At 28.6% G+C, this 18,274-nt stretch overlaps 2 long non-coding RNA genes across 2 annotated transcripts in view; one reads left to right on the plus strand and one right to left on the minus strand.

Annotated features, from left to right (window-relative positions):
• The window catches only part of LOC147816991 (uncharacterized), a 101,402-nt gene extending 93,774 nt beyond the window's left edge, over positions 1-7,628 (minus strand). Inside the window, exon 1 of the long non-coding RNA XR_015429759.1 lies at positions 7,455-7,628. This is a non-coding gene — a long non-coding RNA (uncharacterized LOC147816991). The remainder of the gene's footprint in view (positions 1-7,454) is intronic.
• Positions 7,629-15,321: 7,693 nt separating this feature from the next.
• LOC122272502 (uncharacterized) overlaps positions 15,322-18,274 on the plus strand; it is a 49,781-nt gene continuing 46,828 nt past the window's right edge. Inside the window, exon 1 of the long non-coding RNA XR_015429774.1 lies at positions 15,322-16,094. This is a non-coding gene — a long non-coding RNA (uncharacterized LOC122272502). The remainder of the gene's footprint in view (positions 16,095-18,274) is intronic.

Genomic DNA, 18,274 nt, shown 5'->3' on the forward strand with positions numbered 1-18,274 from the left:
CGAAATTCACGAAACTAAAAAAAAAAAATTATCCTAAAAAGGATTCTTTAAGTAATTAAAAAGTTCAATTAGTTATTAAATCAAACAAATTTATAAACGTAGTTTTGTATTCCGTCCATAATATTCTTAAACTATTTTTTGTTGCTTAATCAAATCACCTTTTTAAGAGATACGCTGATTTCTGTTGTCAAATCTAAGTAACATTTTGTAATAGAAAATAAAGTAATGTTAACCTAGTTATTGCCATCGATTAACCGATAGCTAGGTAATCGATTGTTATAATATAATCGATTTTTAACATTTTCCTCTTAAGAAAAAGATAATTTTCATCCAATAAATTAATGTTCAATTTATATATTTCAGTAATATTAATCAAAATAATCAAAATGCTTCGGTAAAGAATTTTAAATAAAAAAATCCACAATATCGAAAAAACTTGAGAAAAAAATTAAAAAGTTCATGTATTTTTCTGGAATAAAATTATTTAAAATTTAGATTTCGACATTCAAAATCACATATTAGTCTAAAAATATATATAAATTATATTTTGATTTTCAATCATGGTTAAACTAGAGAGAAAAATTTCATTTTTGGCATTAAATTAATGTTTTTAACGGTTATAATATTTTTCAATTGGTTCTATTTTTTTATTAGTTTGATAGTTTAATACGCAAAAGTAAACAATTTTTTACACACTTCCTCTTGCCTTTAACATTCAAGCTAGATTCACATCAATTTCTTTGTTTCATGAAAAAAAAAGAAGTCAAAATCTTTACGGAAAATATTTCAGATTAAGTTTCAAATTTGGAAACAGTTCTGTCGGAATAAGGGCTACGAATCTACAACTCATCACGCATACACATTATATATATACACATTATATATATATATATATATATATATATATATATATATATATATATATATATATAAATAAATAAATACAAGAAAACACTAAGAAAATTAAGAAAAACAATAAGTAACATTTATTGCGCTTAAGCTGCAAGTAAACAGCACTCATTAGATAAGTTCAAAATGAAGAATAAAACAAAGAAAAATTATAGACATATGAAAAAAAGGGGGTGGGAAATAATAAGTAAAAAAAAAAAAAAAAAAAAAAAAACAATATTTTATTTAAAAAAAAAAAAAAAAAAAAAAAAAAAAAAAAAGTGAAATGTTAATTAAAAAACCGGAAAAAAAGCCGGAAAAAAAAGATATAATCTTTTCTTCAGCCCACACGATTATATCCACAAAACAGAGTGCTTTCTGATATTGTATCAATAAAGCCAAAGCAAAATATATTAATACAATAGTGTGAGGAGCACTCAAAAAAAATTTTTTTTTTTTATAAAATAACTACGTAAAAATAGATCATAAAAAGTAAATATAACATGTAAAAACAGATAATAAAATAAAATAAAAAGAAAAAATAAAATAAAAAACATTAAAAAGGGGGGACTATAAAGCGAGTAGCAAAATCATAACAACTTACTTGGACAGTTATTTTTCAAGAATGATTTAAAAATGTTTTCGCAGAAAGATTGCCAGATTACAAAATATGAAAACAAAAGCGCAAATTGAGTGTAACAAAAGGGTTCTAAAGTGTCGTTCTTACTGCACTGCTGAAGTGATTTGTTATTCTGAGTTTTGATTTGTTAGTTACCAAGGATGGGCCCGAAATGGATGTGCACAAGGTAATATTATACTGGATAATTTTAAAAATTGATCATAAATAGTTTTAGAAGATAGATGTTTATTTAAGAAAAAATATAAAATAGAAAAGAGAAACATAAATTGCCTGCTTTGTAAATAATTTTAGCCGCGGATTTGCACGATATGGATTAGTACATAGAAAAATTATTTAAATTATCAAAGAAAAAATTTTAATAGATAATTTTTAACACGGATTTGCCCGAAATGGATTTGCACATGGAAAAATTAACAAAGAAAAAATTTTAGCAGATAATTTTAACCACGGATTTGCCCGAAATGGATTTGCACATGGAATTGTATAAATTAATAAAGAAATTTTTAGCAAACAATTTATCCACGGATTTGCCCGAAATGGATTTGCACATGGAAAAACTGTATAGATTAACAAGGGAAATTATTTAGCAAAGGAATTTTTAGTAAATAATTCTAACCACGGATTTGCCCGAAATGGATTTGCACATGGAAAGATTAACAAAGAAAAAATTTTAGTACATAATTATAGCCACGGATTTGTCCGAAATGGATTTGCACATGGAAAAATTACATAAATTAACAAAGAAATTATTTAGTAAATAATTTTGGCAATGAATTTTGGCCTGAAATGGATTTGCACATGGGAAAATCATAAAAATTAACAAAAAAATGTTTAGAAAATATATCCACCAAAATATACGATTAATTCAATGATTTTATATAAAATTTTATTACATTAGTTGGGTATCCATTGTTTTTTATCAGATTTTGAAAGAGTTTATCGATTTGTATTTTGGATAAATAAATATTACTACATATTCTTTTAATTCTGTTCATTTCATTAAAAGTGGTATTTAAATAGATGCTCCTAGAAACATTAGAATTCCAAGTAACTAGTTTATTAATATTAAAATTAAAATCATTTCTTTTATCGTATAAATCAACAAAGCAAATATTTTCAACTTTCATAATACCCAAATCCAAAAAATTGAAATTAATATTATCATCATGATTACGAAGTAAGATTAATTCCTCAGGGTATATATCACTCAATAAAACAGTAAAATCTTGGAAATTAAAGATAATTAAGTCATCAATATATCTAAAAACAAATTTAATACTCAGAGTAAAATTTTTTTCATAATAATGCAAAAATAAGTTAGCTAAGAGAGATGAATAATTAGATCCCTGTGGTATTCCATTAATTTGAAGAAAGATATCCCTTCCATTGTAAAGATAATTACTAAAAAGACAAAAATTAATCAGAATTTCCCAATAATCAAAATCGCAACAAAGGATATTTTTAAAATCATGGTAATAATTCAAAAGGACATCTTTTAGTTTAGAAAGGGGAATGCTATTGAAAAGATCCTGGAAATCAAAAGTCGCAATAGAATTAATTTTATTATGTTTAATGAAATCTAAAATCGGTTGATTATTAGTGATTATCCAAGAGAAACCTTCTTTAGTAATATAGTTAATAATCTTATTTAAGTAGTTAGAGAAAATGGTGCCAGGTTTAGTTAAATAAGTATTCGACCCACATGTGATAGTTCTAAATTTTACTGGAATTTTATGAAATTTAGGACTGATAATTAAGTAAGGAAATTGTATATTGTTGTTTGTTGTTTTTTTTTTTTTACTTATTATTTCCCACCCCCTTTTTTTCATATGTCTATAATTTTTCTTTGTTTTATTCTTCATTTTGAACTTATATATATATATATATATATATATATATATATATATATATATATATATATATATATGAGAAAAAACATCAATGAAACAGATAGGAAAAGTAAAGGATTTATGTTTTAAATTTGAGTACTACAATAGAAACAATATTTAAAAATATATAGCAGCATTTTTAAACAAATGTACTTAGCTTGGACACATAAAAAAATGAATTTAACACATATAAAATTAAAATTTTAAAAACAACGTTTTTTAAAAAGAAGTATACAATAACGTAGAAATAATTCTATGTTTGTCATTAAAAGTAACTATAAACGTAAGGTAAACGATAAATACATTTGAAAGACGGTCGGTATTGGCTGATATAGCAGATAGGATTACTTTCTCTTTTTTTTCTTAATTCCATAAAAAGTTTTAAAGAAGTTTTTCATTTTATTACTTTCCTTTTTGTTATTACTCCAGAAAGTGATCGGATTTTCATTTGGAATTAAAAATTGAAACAAATTTTAGCTTAGAATTTTTAGTAAATAGTAATTTGTTGTAGCCAAGGTCAAAACATCATTTGAAATTTAAACACTCTAACTAGACGAAAAGTAATCGCAATTTTGTTTGGTAGGAAATTTTGTTTGGAATATAATTGTAATGATATTTTCTTATCGCTTTCAGGAAGCTATTAAAACATGTATTGTCTTTTTTTAATAAAGCTCTAGTCGAGATTTGAATGTTCTGGCTAATCGGAAAGTAGTCGAAATTTCGATTGACAATAAAAGCTACTTCTAGCAGTCAGAAAAAATGATAGAAACTTTGTCATTCCGCAAACAGTTCCAGCTGAGCCGTGATGGCTCAAGGGCTTTTTCCTTTTAAATGAGGTGAAAACGGGTTCGAATCCCAGAGTTGGATGGTCGATACGAATTCCGTGTCTGATTTGCACCGACAACAGTGCTGACGCAAAATATCCTCAGTGGTAGACGTATCATGGGTCTCCTTGCCGTCAGGCTTACCATGGAAGTTTTCGAGGTTTTCCTCTCCATGTAACGATAATGCGGGTTATAATTCCATCAAAAAGACCTCCACGAAAGCGAAATGTCTCCCAATACTTGATACAGGAGTTCCCTTGTCTTCTGGATTGGGTTCAAAATTACAAGACTACGGAGTTGCAGATAAGTAGTCTTAAACCCAAAAGTAGGGTTGGCTGTTCAACAGCGGTTATAAAGCACTCCCAGTTTAAATTTTAGTCCTCTAGATCATCAAAAATAGGTCGAAAGTTTTCATGATTCCAGCCAAATACATACAAAAGCGATTTAATAAAAGCGTAGCAGCCAATGGTTAAAGCTAAACAGTTGTCTATTAAGCTCACATTTTTGTTAAAGATATAAAGTATTTTTTTATAGGTAATGCAAACGCATAATATCTGGATAGAATAATTGACATTTATTTCTCATGAATATATAGATAATATTGTATAGGAGAAAACAATTTTATTTAAAGTGCATATAAGTTTTCACATCTTTAATTTCAAGCTAAGCTTGGATTCTAAACCAACTCAATATACACCGAAGAGCCATTATATTATGCTCACCCATCTATAACAATGATCTCTCCCAGGTTTTCATGGTTTCTCGCCCAGTAACAATGTTTTCAAGGGGCACATTAGAACCCATAATCCTCATAGAACAATTCCTGACGTCTGTAAACTAATTGAACATAGTTTCAGACCAGGTTCATCCATTCATAGCAACAGTTTTTCCTGCGGGGGGTGGTGTTTACCAACAGGATAATGCACCATGTCATAAGAGTCGAATCGTCATGGATTGCTTCGAGGGAAATCGTCATGGATTTTTCCAGTGACTTTCAAGTCATATCTAGGCCCCCAAATTCACCTGACCTTAATCCAATAGAGCATTTGTGGTCCTACTTGGAAAACCAAATTCGTGCTGCCACGCTACCCCCTCGCAGTGTGAGGGAATTACAGGACCAGTTGGTGAGCGCTTGGTACTAGATACCTCAGACTACCTATCAGCACCTTGTGGAATCAATGCCACGGCGGGTGCTAGCAGTTTTGAGGGCTAAAGGTGGTTCTACATGTTATTAGCAGGGTGGTCATAATGTAATGGCTCTTCGGTGTATAACTTCTAGAAACAACTTTTAAAAAAAAAAACATTTTTTCTCCGTATTTAAATACATAATTTACATTTCTTTAGCAATTTCGTATAAAAAAAAGTGAGTAAACGATTTGAATGTGATAAAACTATTTCAAAAAATATAAGTACAAATACTAAAAATAAAACTAAAAAAAATTTGTTTTGAAAAATATTTTTAGTTTTTAAGTGTATGAAATATTTAGATAAATTTAAAGAAAACAGTTCAGAGGCAAAATAGGGTTGATACAGGGCTATTAAAATATCACATAAGCACTTAACATAGGGAGAGGGTTAGTGATTTGAATATTTTTGCTGATAAGAGAGAAGGAATATAAGTAATGCTTACGTTAAAATTGTCTTATTTCTAAAATTTTTCTTAAAATGCGAAATAAAAACTTTAACATAAAACCACACGTTGAAAATTTTCAAATTTGATATGTTAAATTTGGGGAGATAAAAAAATCGGAAAAAAGTTTGTTTGAAGTGTTCTGTACACACACGGGCAAAACAAAAAAGTTCCAAAAAATATTATTATCAAAATTATATACATTGAATTAAAACAAATTTCGTTCAAAGCGAAGTTCAATCTTGTATTTGAATTTAATCCTAGAACAAAATTAATCCTAAATTTATGACATTTAAGAGGCAAAAGAAGTTTACTTAGGAAGCATGTAAATTCATTATTGTGGTCAATTTCTTCTTTTAGAATATTGCAAATTTTAATTACAATTTTTAAAAATGAGAAATCAATATTTAATTTTTTAATCTCATTTGGGAAATAATTAAAGTACAAATAAATTTAATTCACGTGCCTTACAAGCCATATTATTTCATGCAACTAATATACATTTTAGAACAATATTTACGAAATGCATAACATTATATGATAGATTTTAACAATCCTTCAGTAATAAATAAAAAATAATAATAAAAATGGCTTCAGAAAAAAAATAAAAAATTTTAAAACAAAATTTTTTAATTATCTGTGTTGAATATTGAACATAAATATTACAAGCATGTTTTAAATTATAAGTATGTCAGAGGAAAAATTTACTTACTTTTTTACAACTACAAAAACTAAATTCTTAAAAGCTAAATTTCGTGATCGCAATGTGCGACTTTTAAATCATTGGAATAAGAAGCGTGATATTTATAGTGTTTGCGAATCGTAATATTTGAATTTAAAATAGTACGGAGTAAGGCTAGGAATTCAGGGGCTCTAGCACGGAGAAGAATCAAAGTTTGATTTTAAAATCACTTGAATATAAACCGGGATACATAATTTTAAAATACTGCTAATAACAATTCAATTCCTGAGATCACAGTGTGCTACTTTTAAATCAAGTGAATATGAATCACGATGTGCGGTTTGAAATTTCCTAAATAAGAATCATGATGCTTGATTTTAATATTGCGTGATATTTGTGTGTTCTTATATATTATATATATAATTTCTAGATAATTTTCTTAATCAAGCACCCGTAAAAATTACTTAAGTAACAATTCTTTAATTTATACTATCTGAATTGATATCGAAAGATTGATATAAAAAGCGTGATTTAATCTGTCTCAGATAATTATACAAATTTATTCATAAACATCTTCCTAAAATAACTTTGTAAGAATATTAAACATTTAATAATCATTCCTTACACATACCATTTTAAAGTATATAATTCCAATAAAGTATATAATTCTACTGAAATTTAACCTCACGCAAATCAGTGTATATAAATAAATGAATCAAAATCCGTAATTAATGAAAATAACTGCATTTCTTAAGAAAACAAATCTATGAATAAAAATAAAAAATCACTTCAATCACAACTATTAACGTAAACAATTATGAAATAAACGCAAAAACAAAACGTGGCGATAAATTATAGGTAAGTAATAACGAATTATATAGCAACTATAATGGAAACTTACTTGATAGATCACAAGCCAGACTTGAGTTGTTACTTTCAGTCTCGAAAACCACTAACATATATCTATACCACTATGTTACAAATACCACTATACTTTGACATAAACAAACAACGAACAAACTTATATTTAACGTCTCTATCAAATTACAGAAACTTTAAAAATTAAATCTTGTTCCACAAGAAGAGAGAGAATTCTAATTTGTTTTGTGTTCCAGGGTTGTTATAATCCTTGCTTCTCCCTAATTAGTTATTTGAAATTTTCTGAACTAAAGTCGCCAATTCAAAATTCGCCAATTAAAAAATGTTTGAACTAAATGTGCGTAAAATTTTTTTGCATCTAGATTTTCTTGATATTAAAATAAGTTGTGAAATGATTCGTAACTTTAAAAAATTAGTTATTTCAAATGTTCTGTGCCGATTAAGAAAGTTTCAACTAAATATAACATGGAATTTTCGTGCTTCTTGAAGTGTATGTTAAAAATTGATTTAACATACTTCAATAACATTGATTTACAAGTTATGAAATGATTTACTATTTTAAAAAAGTACTGACGAAACTCAGAACTAAAAAAGGAGAACAAAATACTTTATCGTGCAATCAATCGTTTTGTATTGGTCGCGATTTTCGAAATAGTTTTCATTATTTCTTATTTTTAAATTCTTGTTCTTGAATATCTTCAAATTCTTTTGAAATTTTCTACAACAATTTATTACCCGTTTCAGTTAACTGACGAAAATCAGAACTAGATATACTTTATCACGATATACTTTATCACGAAATTAAATCGTTTTATACAGTTCGCGATTTTTGATATAGTTTTCGTAATTTTTTATTTTTAAATTCTTGTTATTAACTGCTAAATTTCGGCTCCGACGCTACGCATACGAATCAACACGTATCTCCATTTAATATTAACTTTCAAACGCTGCAGAAATTATAGTTTAAAATACTAAACAATCGTACCGAGGAAATTTTTATAGACAAATTAGGGGGACCACAATGGACCAAAATAGGTTCCGATAAATAACCGCAGGAAAGTTCTTTAGTTATTCGTGAAACCAGCGTGAGAGGCTGGTTGGTAGCGTCGCGGGTTAAAAAGAAATTTGAAGGCTGAGGGTCCGAAGTCAGTCAAGGGTTAATTTTTAAATTTTTCATTTATTTATTTATTTTATATTATTTTTTTTTGCATCTTTTTTAAAATTTTAAAGTGTTCTGCAAATAAAAATTATCATTTTTGTTTGAGAAAGAGCGAAAAATAGCTAAAATAGGGATAAATTTCGGCTCCAACACCACACATACGACACACCACGTATCTCCCTCATAACTTTCAAACTCGCGGCGAGAAATTAATTTTAAACTCGGCCCAAAATTAGAGTTTAATATACCGTACCAAAGGGAATTTTTATGCGCCATTCAGAGCACCCAATAGGCCAAAATAGGTTTTGTTGACTAACCGAAAGGAGGTTCTTTAAGCTAAATATTCGTGGGTACAGCGTGTGAAGCGTCGTAGAGCAGTGGGTAGTGCCGCTGGCAAGACCCGGGGTTCAAAACCGGACGAGGGTTATATTTTATTTTATTTTTTTATTTATTTTATTTTATATTATTCTTTTAATATCTTTTCCGATATTTTAATGTGAATAAAGAGTTCTATATATAAAAAATAACTATTTCTCTCTTTGGTAAAGAGCGAATAATAGTTAAAAAAGGATAAATTTCAGGTAATTTTTTTACTTATTTTATTTTATATTATTTTTTAGCATCTTTGTGTGAATCTTTGTGTTTAGCATCTTTGTGTGTGTGAATTTTCCGATATTTCAATGTGAATAAAGAGTTCTATATATAAAAAATAACTATTTCTCTCTTTGGTAAAGAGCGAATAAAAGTTAAAAAAGGATAAATTTCAGGTATTTATTTTAAATTTTATTTTATATTATTCTTTTAGCATCTTTTCCGATATTTTAACGTGAATAAAGAGTTCTATAAAAAATAACTATTTCTCTCTTTGGTAAAGAGCGAATAATAGTTAAAAAAGGATAAATTTCAGGTAATTTTTTTATTTATTTTATTTTATATCATTTTTTAACATCTTTTCCGATATTTCAATGTGAATAAAGAGTTCTATATATAAAAAATAACTATTTCTCTCTTTGGTAAAGAGCGAATAATAGTTAAAAAATGATAAATTTCAGGTATTTTTTTTAATTTTATTTTATATTATTCTTTTAACATCTTTTCCGATATTTTAACGTGAATAAAGAGTTCTATAAAAAATAACTATTTCTCTCTTTGGTAAAGAGCGAATAATAGTTAAAAAAGGATAAATTTCAGGTAATTTTTTTTAATTTTATTTTATATTATTCTTTTAACATCTTTTCCGATATTTTAACGTGAATAAATAGTTCTATAAAAAATAACTATTTCTCTCTTTGGTAAAGAGCGAATAATAGTTGAAAAAGGATAAATTTCAAGTAATTTTTTTAAATTTTATTTTATATTATTCTTTTAACATCTGTTCCGATATTTCAATGTGAATAAAGAGTTCTATATATAAAAAAAAAAACTATTTCTCTCTTTGGTAAAGAGCGAATAATAATTAAAAAAGGATAAATTTCAGATAATTTTTTCATTTATTTTATTTTATATTATTTTTTAACATGTTCTTCAGTATTTTAACATGAATAAAGTGTTTTATATATATAAAAACAAGTACCTTTCTTTATTAAAGAGCGAATATTGGCAGAAAAACGGATAAATTTCGTCTCCGGAGGCACGCACATGTCGCACCACGTAACTCCCTTTAATTTTAACCTATAATTTTTAAACTCTGCCCGAATTTACGGTTTGTATCCGTTTAGGTATTGGGTTCGGTACCAAGTGAAGGTTTATTTTTAATTTCTTTATTTATTTTATGTAATTTTTTAAAATATATTTTCAATATTTTAACGTGAATAAAGTGTCCTATATATAAAAATAAGTATTTTTCTTTTTTAAGGTGCGAATAATTGCTGAAAAAGGGATAAAAATCGTCTCCGCAGGCACGCACACGTCAAAACCACGTAACTCCCATTAATACTAAGCTATAATGTTCAAATTGGGCCGAAAAGTAGGGTTCCATGGGCCGAACAATCGTACCAAAGGAAATTTTTATCGAACAATTATTGGGCCCACAATGGGCCAAAAACCTTTTTAGTTGACTAAACGGGAGATTTCTCCTTAAGCTAAATATTCGTGGCAACACCGTGTATGGCGTGGCCCAGTGGTTGGGGCTGTGCGCGAGTAAAATTGGCTGAGCGGTAAATCCCGGCGGTGGTCATGCTTTGAATTTTTTTTTTGTTTTGTTTATTTTATTTTATATTTTTTTTTTCAATATGTTTTTCGATATTTTAAAGCGTTTTATACGCAAAATATATATTTTTTTCTTCGGAAAATAGCGAATAATGGGCACAATAGAAAAAAGGAAAAATCGGAGGAAATGCGTTCTACATATAAAAACAAGTATCTTTCCTTGTTAAAGATGCGAATTATGTATATAGAATGACCGAAAAGAGGACAGAAATGAACCCACTGACCTGACAGGTACATCATCAGTCTGGGTTGGAAACATTTGCTTGGTTTGTTTAGGGATGAGAAAGTGAGAATTGAAAAAGCAAGCAAGAAAAAATGCTTATCGCAACATTCTCCTCTATAGATGGTTTCAAAAATCGGTACATGTATTTATTTTGAAGTAAAAATTTCAAAGTTATCACACACAAAAAATGAAGAAAAAAATCAGTCGAGGACAAAAAAAAGTTCATTATATCCAACTTTCTTACTTTTTTGGTTCACTATAGCCACGAAAAATAACATTATACGGGTATAGCAAGGTACAGAACCGCACATTTCGTTCACTATATCCGGGAGTTCACTATAAACCGTGTTCACTATAGCGGGGTTTGACTGTAGCATGTATAAATGAAATTTTGAATATTAAACTTTGAATCAAGGGGAAAAAAATCTTTTATTAACTTTAAAAGCCATATTCTGCTTAAAATAATTATTTGTTATGCCATTTTCAACTTAAATTTATTGTCTACAAGAAGTTTATAGTTGGAGAAAGATTCGAAAAGTATTTCCAGAAAGCATGTAACCTTACAGCAGTGTTTCCCAAGCTTATGACTTTTGGGTACCCTTTCTAAATTTTTCACAACGCTGCGTACCACTAATAAAAATGAATGTATTTTTTACTATAAAAAAATTGCACAAAAGTTAAAAATCACAACTGGCTGTTGACAGCACTAATTATTAACTGTTTAACTTATTAATCGTAAGTTTTCTTGGCTAGCTTTGTTTTAAAGTAAAATTTTTTAAAATTTTCGTTTGTAGCAAATATTTCGCATAAGAACGCGTACCCCCGCTAAACTGTTCCCGTACCCCTGGGGGTACGCGTACCACACTTTGGGAAACACTGCCTTAGTGTCGCAGTTTTCGCTTTATTGTCATAAAAATGCTTGTATTAAAAACCTTTTTTTCTTCAAATAAAGTAAAATTATTGCAGACCTTTCATCCTAAAGAAGTTCTAAATTAATTTTAAAGCTTTTTTAAAAAGAAATTGTCATAATGACGTTAATGTCATTGACTTAAGAAGGTCCATAATGACGTTTTAGATGACGTCACACTAGAAATAAGATTGCATTACAATTTCATGACCAGGTGGATTTTAGTTGAGCATACAAGACTTTGCGAAAAGAAACCTTATAATGACCTAGATTTAAGATTATTTTCACCTTGAGACTAGCTTTGTTCAAAGATTTTTTCCACTCTTGAAAACCCTAAGACAACCTCGCAGGGCCGGTTTAAGCGTAGCGGGTCCCTAGGCCATTCAAATTATGGGGCCCTTAGATTAAATTTTCTTCTATTTTTTATTTAATCAAATATACAAGTATTTATCTATCTTTTCATTTTAAGAAAGCATATTTGAAATTAAAATAAATAATACCGTAAAACGGGGCGAGTCTACCCATTTTTTCAGTTTGTCAACTTTCAAGTGGTCAAACTTTTGTAAATATTAAAGAAAAAAGGCTTTTAATAGGTGTTTCGGAATCGCTATTTATCCCTCTTTAAAGCTGTGAAATCGATTTCAGAAAATATTAACAGTTACGCTGTTACTGTATATTTTTATAGAACTGCTGACAAATCTCTCGTATGGGGCGAGTCTACCCATTCTACTAAAATGGATGTTAACATTGTAAATAATCAAATTTTACTATTAAATTGTTATTTTAGTTACTATATAGGATATTTATGAAGTAAAATTCTTAACTTTATTATATATTCCATTTTTTTATTCATAAAATAACACAAATTGAGTATTTGATCGATTATCACATTTTGATCACAGTTTTGTTTTTAAAATCATTAACATTATAAAATAACATTTTTTTCTGATTATTGTTGATAAAAATAAATTAAAATTAATATAAATTTACAATTAAATAATTAATAAATAATATTAATTAAAGATTATTAACAAAATCAAAATTCAAACATTGGGAATCATGAAAAATCCTTTTCCCATTCTTTTGGGAGGTAATAATAATTTATAAATAATAATTTATTTAACTTGCATTAAATAAAAAAAGTTATTTTTGTAATATAAAAATTGAAAAAATAGGTAAAATAAACAAATTTTATATTTACATTTATATTTAACCTATAAATTTTCTTATTAATGATAAATTTATCAATGCAGAATTAAAATAATATACTCAAATTCATTTAAAATGACTTAATTTAAATATAAACAAAGTTCTAAATTATATTATTATGCTTTATTAAAACTAAATACGAATGGGTAGACTCGCCCCGAGAATTCTGGCTTTTTGTTTACAACAGCAAAACTTGCACTCTTTTTGTTTTTTTTCATATAAAATTAATGTAATCTTAGTCTTAGATAAGTTTATCACTTAACCAAAGTGAAAATAGTAATAATAATAATATACTTACGGAGCACCAACTAAAAGTTTGCTGATTTTCAATACAAATCTCTCAAAAGACGTTTGAGCAGGTCGGTTAAAAAGACACCAAATAAATAAAAACGGATCAAACTACTACAGCGCCATCTTCCTTAGAGTCTGAACTAAGTCCTCCGTCGGTTAAAAAAATTTTATTTGCAATTTAAAATAGTGAAAATTAAATAAAACTAAAATGGGTAGACTCTCCCCTGGATGGGTAAACTCGCCCCGGTTTACGGTAATAAATTAAATTTTACTTTATTTTAAATTAGAACTAAAAAATTATCATAACACTTTGACAATATTTGAAAAATCATTGTTTTTCTTAATTTTTTAAAATTTAATTTCAAAAATTCCATTTCAAGGCGAATATTGATTGGGCCTAGTCTGGCCTAATGGGTAATCCTTGGGCCCTGCAACCTTGATTTTTAGGTTTTTATATAAAAGGTTGTTTTCTATCCCAGGTTTTCTGAATAGGATTATGTGCGTAGAATAGAGCGCCACAAATCTTGCAAACTGCATAAAAAAACCTTTTTAGTTTACATTAAAAGGTTTTTGTTGAGTTAAAATAAACCTTATTTTGCTATCTGCGTAAGTTCTTATACAAAAGTCTGATTGCAAACAGATTTTAAAGAAAAGTTTAAAAGCGATTGTGTGATAAAGATAATCGTTTTTCTTCTACGACAAAAATCCGCCAAGAGGATCCCAGCTCATGACGGTTTCCAAACCTGACCACAGCTCTGAAATTAAAATGATGAAGGGCCATCCTCACTTTATCGGCCAATTGCACCATTTCCGCCTCTTCAATTGTCGTCGGGCTACCCCGAAGTGCCATCCCCTGTGCAGTGGATCAAAATTGTGATCATCCTCAGAGATCGACCGTCGCCAATAGCCCACTATGCAGCTCTAGTGCCTCGTAAATGAACTACAACAACCCTCTCTTCAATCAGAAATTCGGAATTTATCACGGGTGTTGGATTAGAATGAAAATCTATTTCTATAAAATAAACTAACTAAAAGAAAAGCGTGTCAAGAATGTTGGCGGGACATTACTTAGTTGAAAGAAAATGATCTTTCCAACCATATAAAATTTCGGTTCTGAGACAAGAGAGACTTGATATTTAAAACATGTGTGGACACCTATCCTGTTTGCTGTTGTTGTTGTTGTTAATTTACGTCGCACTAGAGCTGCACAATGGGCTATTGGCGACGGTCTGGGAAACATCCCGGAGGATGATCCGAAGACATGCCATCGCAATTTTGATCCTCTGCAGAGGGGATGGCACCCCCGCTTCGGTAGCCCGACGACCTGCACGCGAAGTCGAGCACTTTACGGTAGCACAGTTTAACGAGGACCAATACCGCACACCCTCGGTCCCTACGCAGACTGATCCAAGTGGTCACCCACCCGCACACTGACCGTAGCCAGTGATGCTTGACTTCGGTGATCTGCCGGGAACCGTGTCTTAACGATCAGTCCACTGCGGGACCCTATCCTGTTTGCATTAACAGTCTTTCAAAATGAAGGGGCCTCCCTGGCCGAGCGGTATCGCTGGTCCAAACGCTCTGTTAAGCGTGGAGGTAGCGGGTTCGAATCCCGCCGTAACCCTGGATGTATTCTTTGTGATGTCTTTCTCTGAATTGTTCTATCTGTATTTTCTACTTGACAATGACTTATAAGCCTATATATAGAGCACACAAGTCAGCAAATGTATGTAATCTCAATAAAATAAAAATAAATCAAAATGACTTTCAATTTTACATATTCGACGGGTCTCAACAAAGCAAAGTTTTAGCAATTATTACTCATTTCAACTATCTTTCCTTTCTGGGATTTCCCGACTTTTTCAGCATTTATTTACTTTGCGTAGAGTTTTGTTGTCGCAGTGCAGTAAGAGCGATCCACTCTGTTGAAATATAGTTCGATATATTGCCTTAATTAAAAACCGACAAATCGATATTTAACTAGTATTTGATGATCTCAATCTATTTAAATTTTCTTATAATTTTGTAATGTAAGATAATATTGTAGTAGAAGAGACAGTTTTTTTTATTTTATATAAAATTGTTTATATATTTTTGTTATTGCATCAAAGGTGTGTCAATCCGCTATTATATATTGTTTATTGCTTCAATTTTGTGAGGATCGATTAAAAGCAGTAAAATTTGAACACATATTTATATGTTGTGGGCGTCAGTGTACTTTGAAATTGTATTATATTGTGAACTATATTTGAAATCAAATTCCGTATTGGGATTTAGTGAAGGGCGGCGACCTAACTCGAATTGATCTATTTTTGACTCTCGTCTGTTATCATCTGTAACTCTTCTAAGGAGAGAAACTTTTTATCAGACAGGTGGATTCTCCCTGTTTGAAGAATATGCATATTTTACATTTCTTCAACATGTTTTTCACGCAACTCTCTTCTTGATCCTTTATTTTTGTATAAACAACTTGCCTGTTTATTTATTTCCCTATCGCAGATATTCATAATTGACGCCTGATATTGACATTTTTATATTCGTGACAGTTTGTTTAAATATTAATTCTCCTAATTTATTCAATTGAAAAATGGAAGCAATAGCCAAACACGATTTTAATGCCACTGCCGATGACGAGCTCAGTTTTAGAAAAGGACAAGTCCTTAAGGTACGTTAAATAGCTCATTTGTTAAAATTGCTTTTATCTTGAGTTACTCATTAAACAATGAATCAAGCGAAAGAGATATTAATAGTTAATCAAACAACATTTCTTCTTTTTTAATTGAAGAGAAAAATGTATTTAAATCAGTGTTTGGCATTTATTACAGAGTGATGGTAAATAGTGTTAATTTTTTAATAAACTTCGCAGTAAATATTTAGAACATGTATAATATTAACATCGTATAAATTTACAATTGTGCATAAACAGTTTTTCTAATTTTCTATACATAATTTAATCCTCTATGCATAATATATTTTCTGTGCAGCTCGTAATTTTGTACATATTAACAAAATGTCTTTAGCATTCTGTACAGAATTGTTATGTATTAATATACAGGGCTGCTAACTACTATGGTTTTAGCTAAATATTTTATAAAGTGGTAGGCAGTTAAAAACTCTCTGAATTATTTCTTAGTTTTGCGAATATTTTAAAAATCTCACCACATGGGAGCTAGATAAAAGTGGCCTTTCATACAAAACTTCTTCTAAAAGAAATTTTTCCAAGAAACGGTTGGCAATCCAGATTATGATATAATTTATTATGTATAAAAATTGTATGTATAATTTTTTATGCATGTTAATTTTCGACTGTTTTTAAATAAATTCTTTCTGTTATACAAGAAAAATTACTTTTGATAACTAAAAAAACATTAATTTTTTAAAATTGGTTAATCTGATGTTTATTCAATTCATTTTAAATTAATTAATACTAAAAAAATATATTTGAAATTGTCAGCATACTAATAGTTTTTTTCTATAGGGATTGTGATTTAACTCCAAAATTGTCTTGTAATTTGTCCTAATTGGTTAAGTTAAAGTAATTTATTTCACAACTATCCTACTAAAAGAAAAAAAAATTTTAAATCAATAATTTATATTACTTTTAAATTACTTATATACAGTATGCTTCTGATTTGTATTTATTTTAAAGAATTAAGAACTGAAAATAGAAAAGTCCTCAGAAATTTTTTAAAAATTTTAAAGTATCTATCTTAAACTGCTGTGTTAAAAAAAACAAAAAAAAAACAATTTGAGTATATTAGAAGTTGCAACTATAGTAGTAACCGCTGAAATAGAGATTGAAAGTTCTAATTTATTCACTTGGTTAGACTTTACTTTAAATTAATGCATTTTCTATTGTTAGCCATCAATTTTCGAAAAGTGCTAGACATTGATTTACACATTATGGTTGAAAACATAAAATAGGTCAAAGTTATAACAAAATTTCTGTATTTTTAAATTATGAGTGTCAAATGAAAGACTGTGCTGTCATCATATGATTTCTCTTTTTGTAAGGATTACTTGTATGTGTTTTGTTTACTTCCCCGTGGCAGAATCGTGGTGACAAGGGAAGGACACTGTCGCTGGACACGAAATTTTTCCTTTGAGAAGTTAAAAATTTCGGTTTTCTTTTTCTGTAAAAGGTTTCGATCTATTTTTTTAATGTAGTTATTACTATTGATTTCCACAATTATTAAAATCCTATATTTTTAATAAGATATCATTTATTACAATAACTGAATCTCAAAATGAAAACTCACATTTAGTAATCTCTTCTTGAAAAGTCCGATTCGAGTGATTTTGTCGTAAATTTTTTTTGATAGTTACTGCAACTGAATTCACGATTTTTTTTCTAATGCAATGATTTACAAAATGCGAAAAAGGAAATAATTAGTCTGTTTTCCTCCCACAAAATACTGGAATATCTGCAAAAATATTAAATGTTCGAATAAAAAAGTTATATAATTTGATTTTTAATGGAAGTTTTATTTTTGAAGTTGATGATTTTGTTACTTTCAATTAGTAACAGGTATATATTTTTTATTTTTAAAACTATCTTGCAGAAAGATATTAGTATTAAGGAGTCACGTTGCAGAAAGCCCCGAAAAAAATTCTGCTACAGGGGTTTACTTATTGATGAAGACTATTTTTTTTTTATATGTGGTTGGCTTATAATTTATTTTTAAAAACTTGATTGTAAATTTTCAAGGGAATTTTACTATCTGAGGCAGTTTTAGTATGTAAAGTAAACAATATGTGGTTATTGGTGCTTTTACACATTTCTTCCCCTTCCATTTTTATTCAGCAAATAATTGCACGAAGAATCTATTAAGACATAAAATGTAT

This window comes from Parasteatoda tepidariorum, chromosome 1 (assembly GCF_982258835.1).
Source record: "Parasteatoda tepidariorum strain Cologne lab strain chromosome 1, Ptep-v5.0, whole genome shotgun sequence".
NCBI lineage: Eukaryota > Metazoa > Arthropoda > Arachnida > Araneae > Theridiidae > Parasteatoda > Parasteatoda tepidariorum.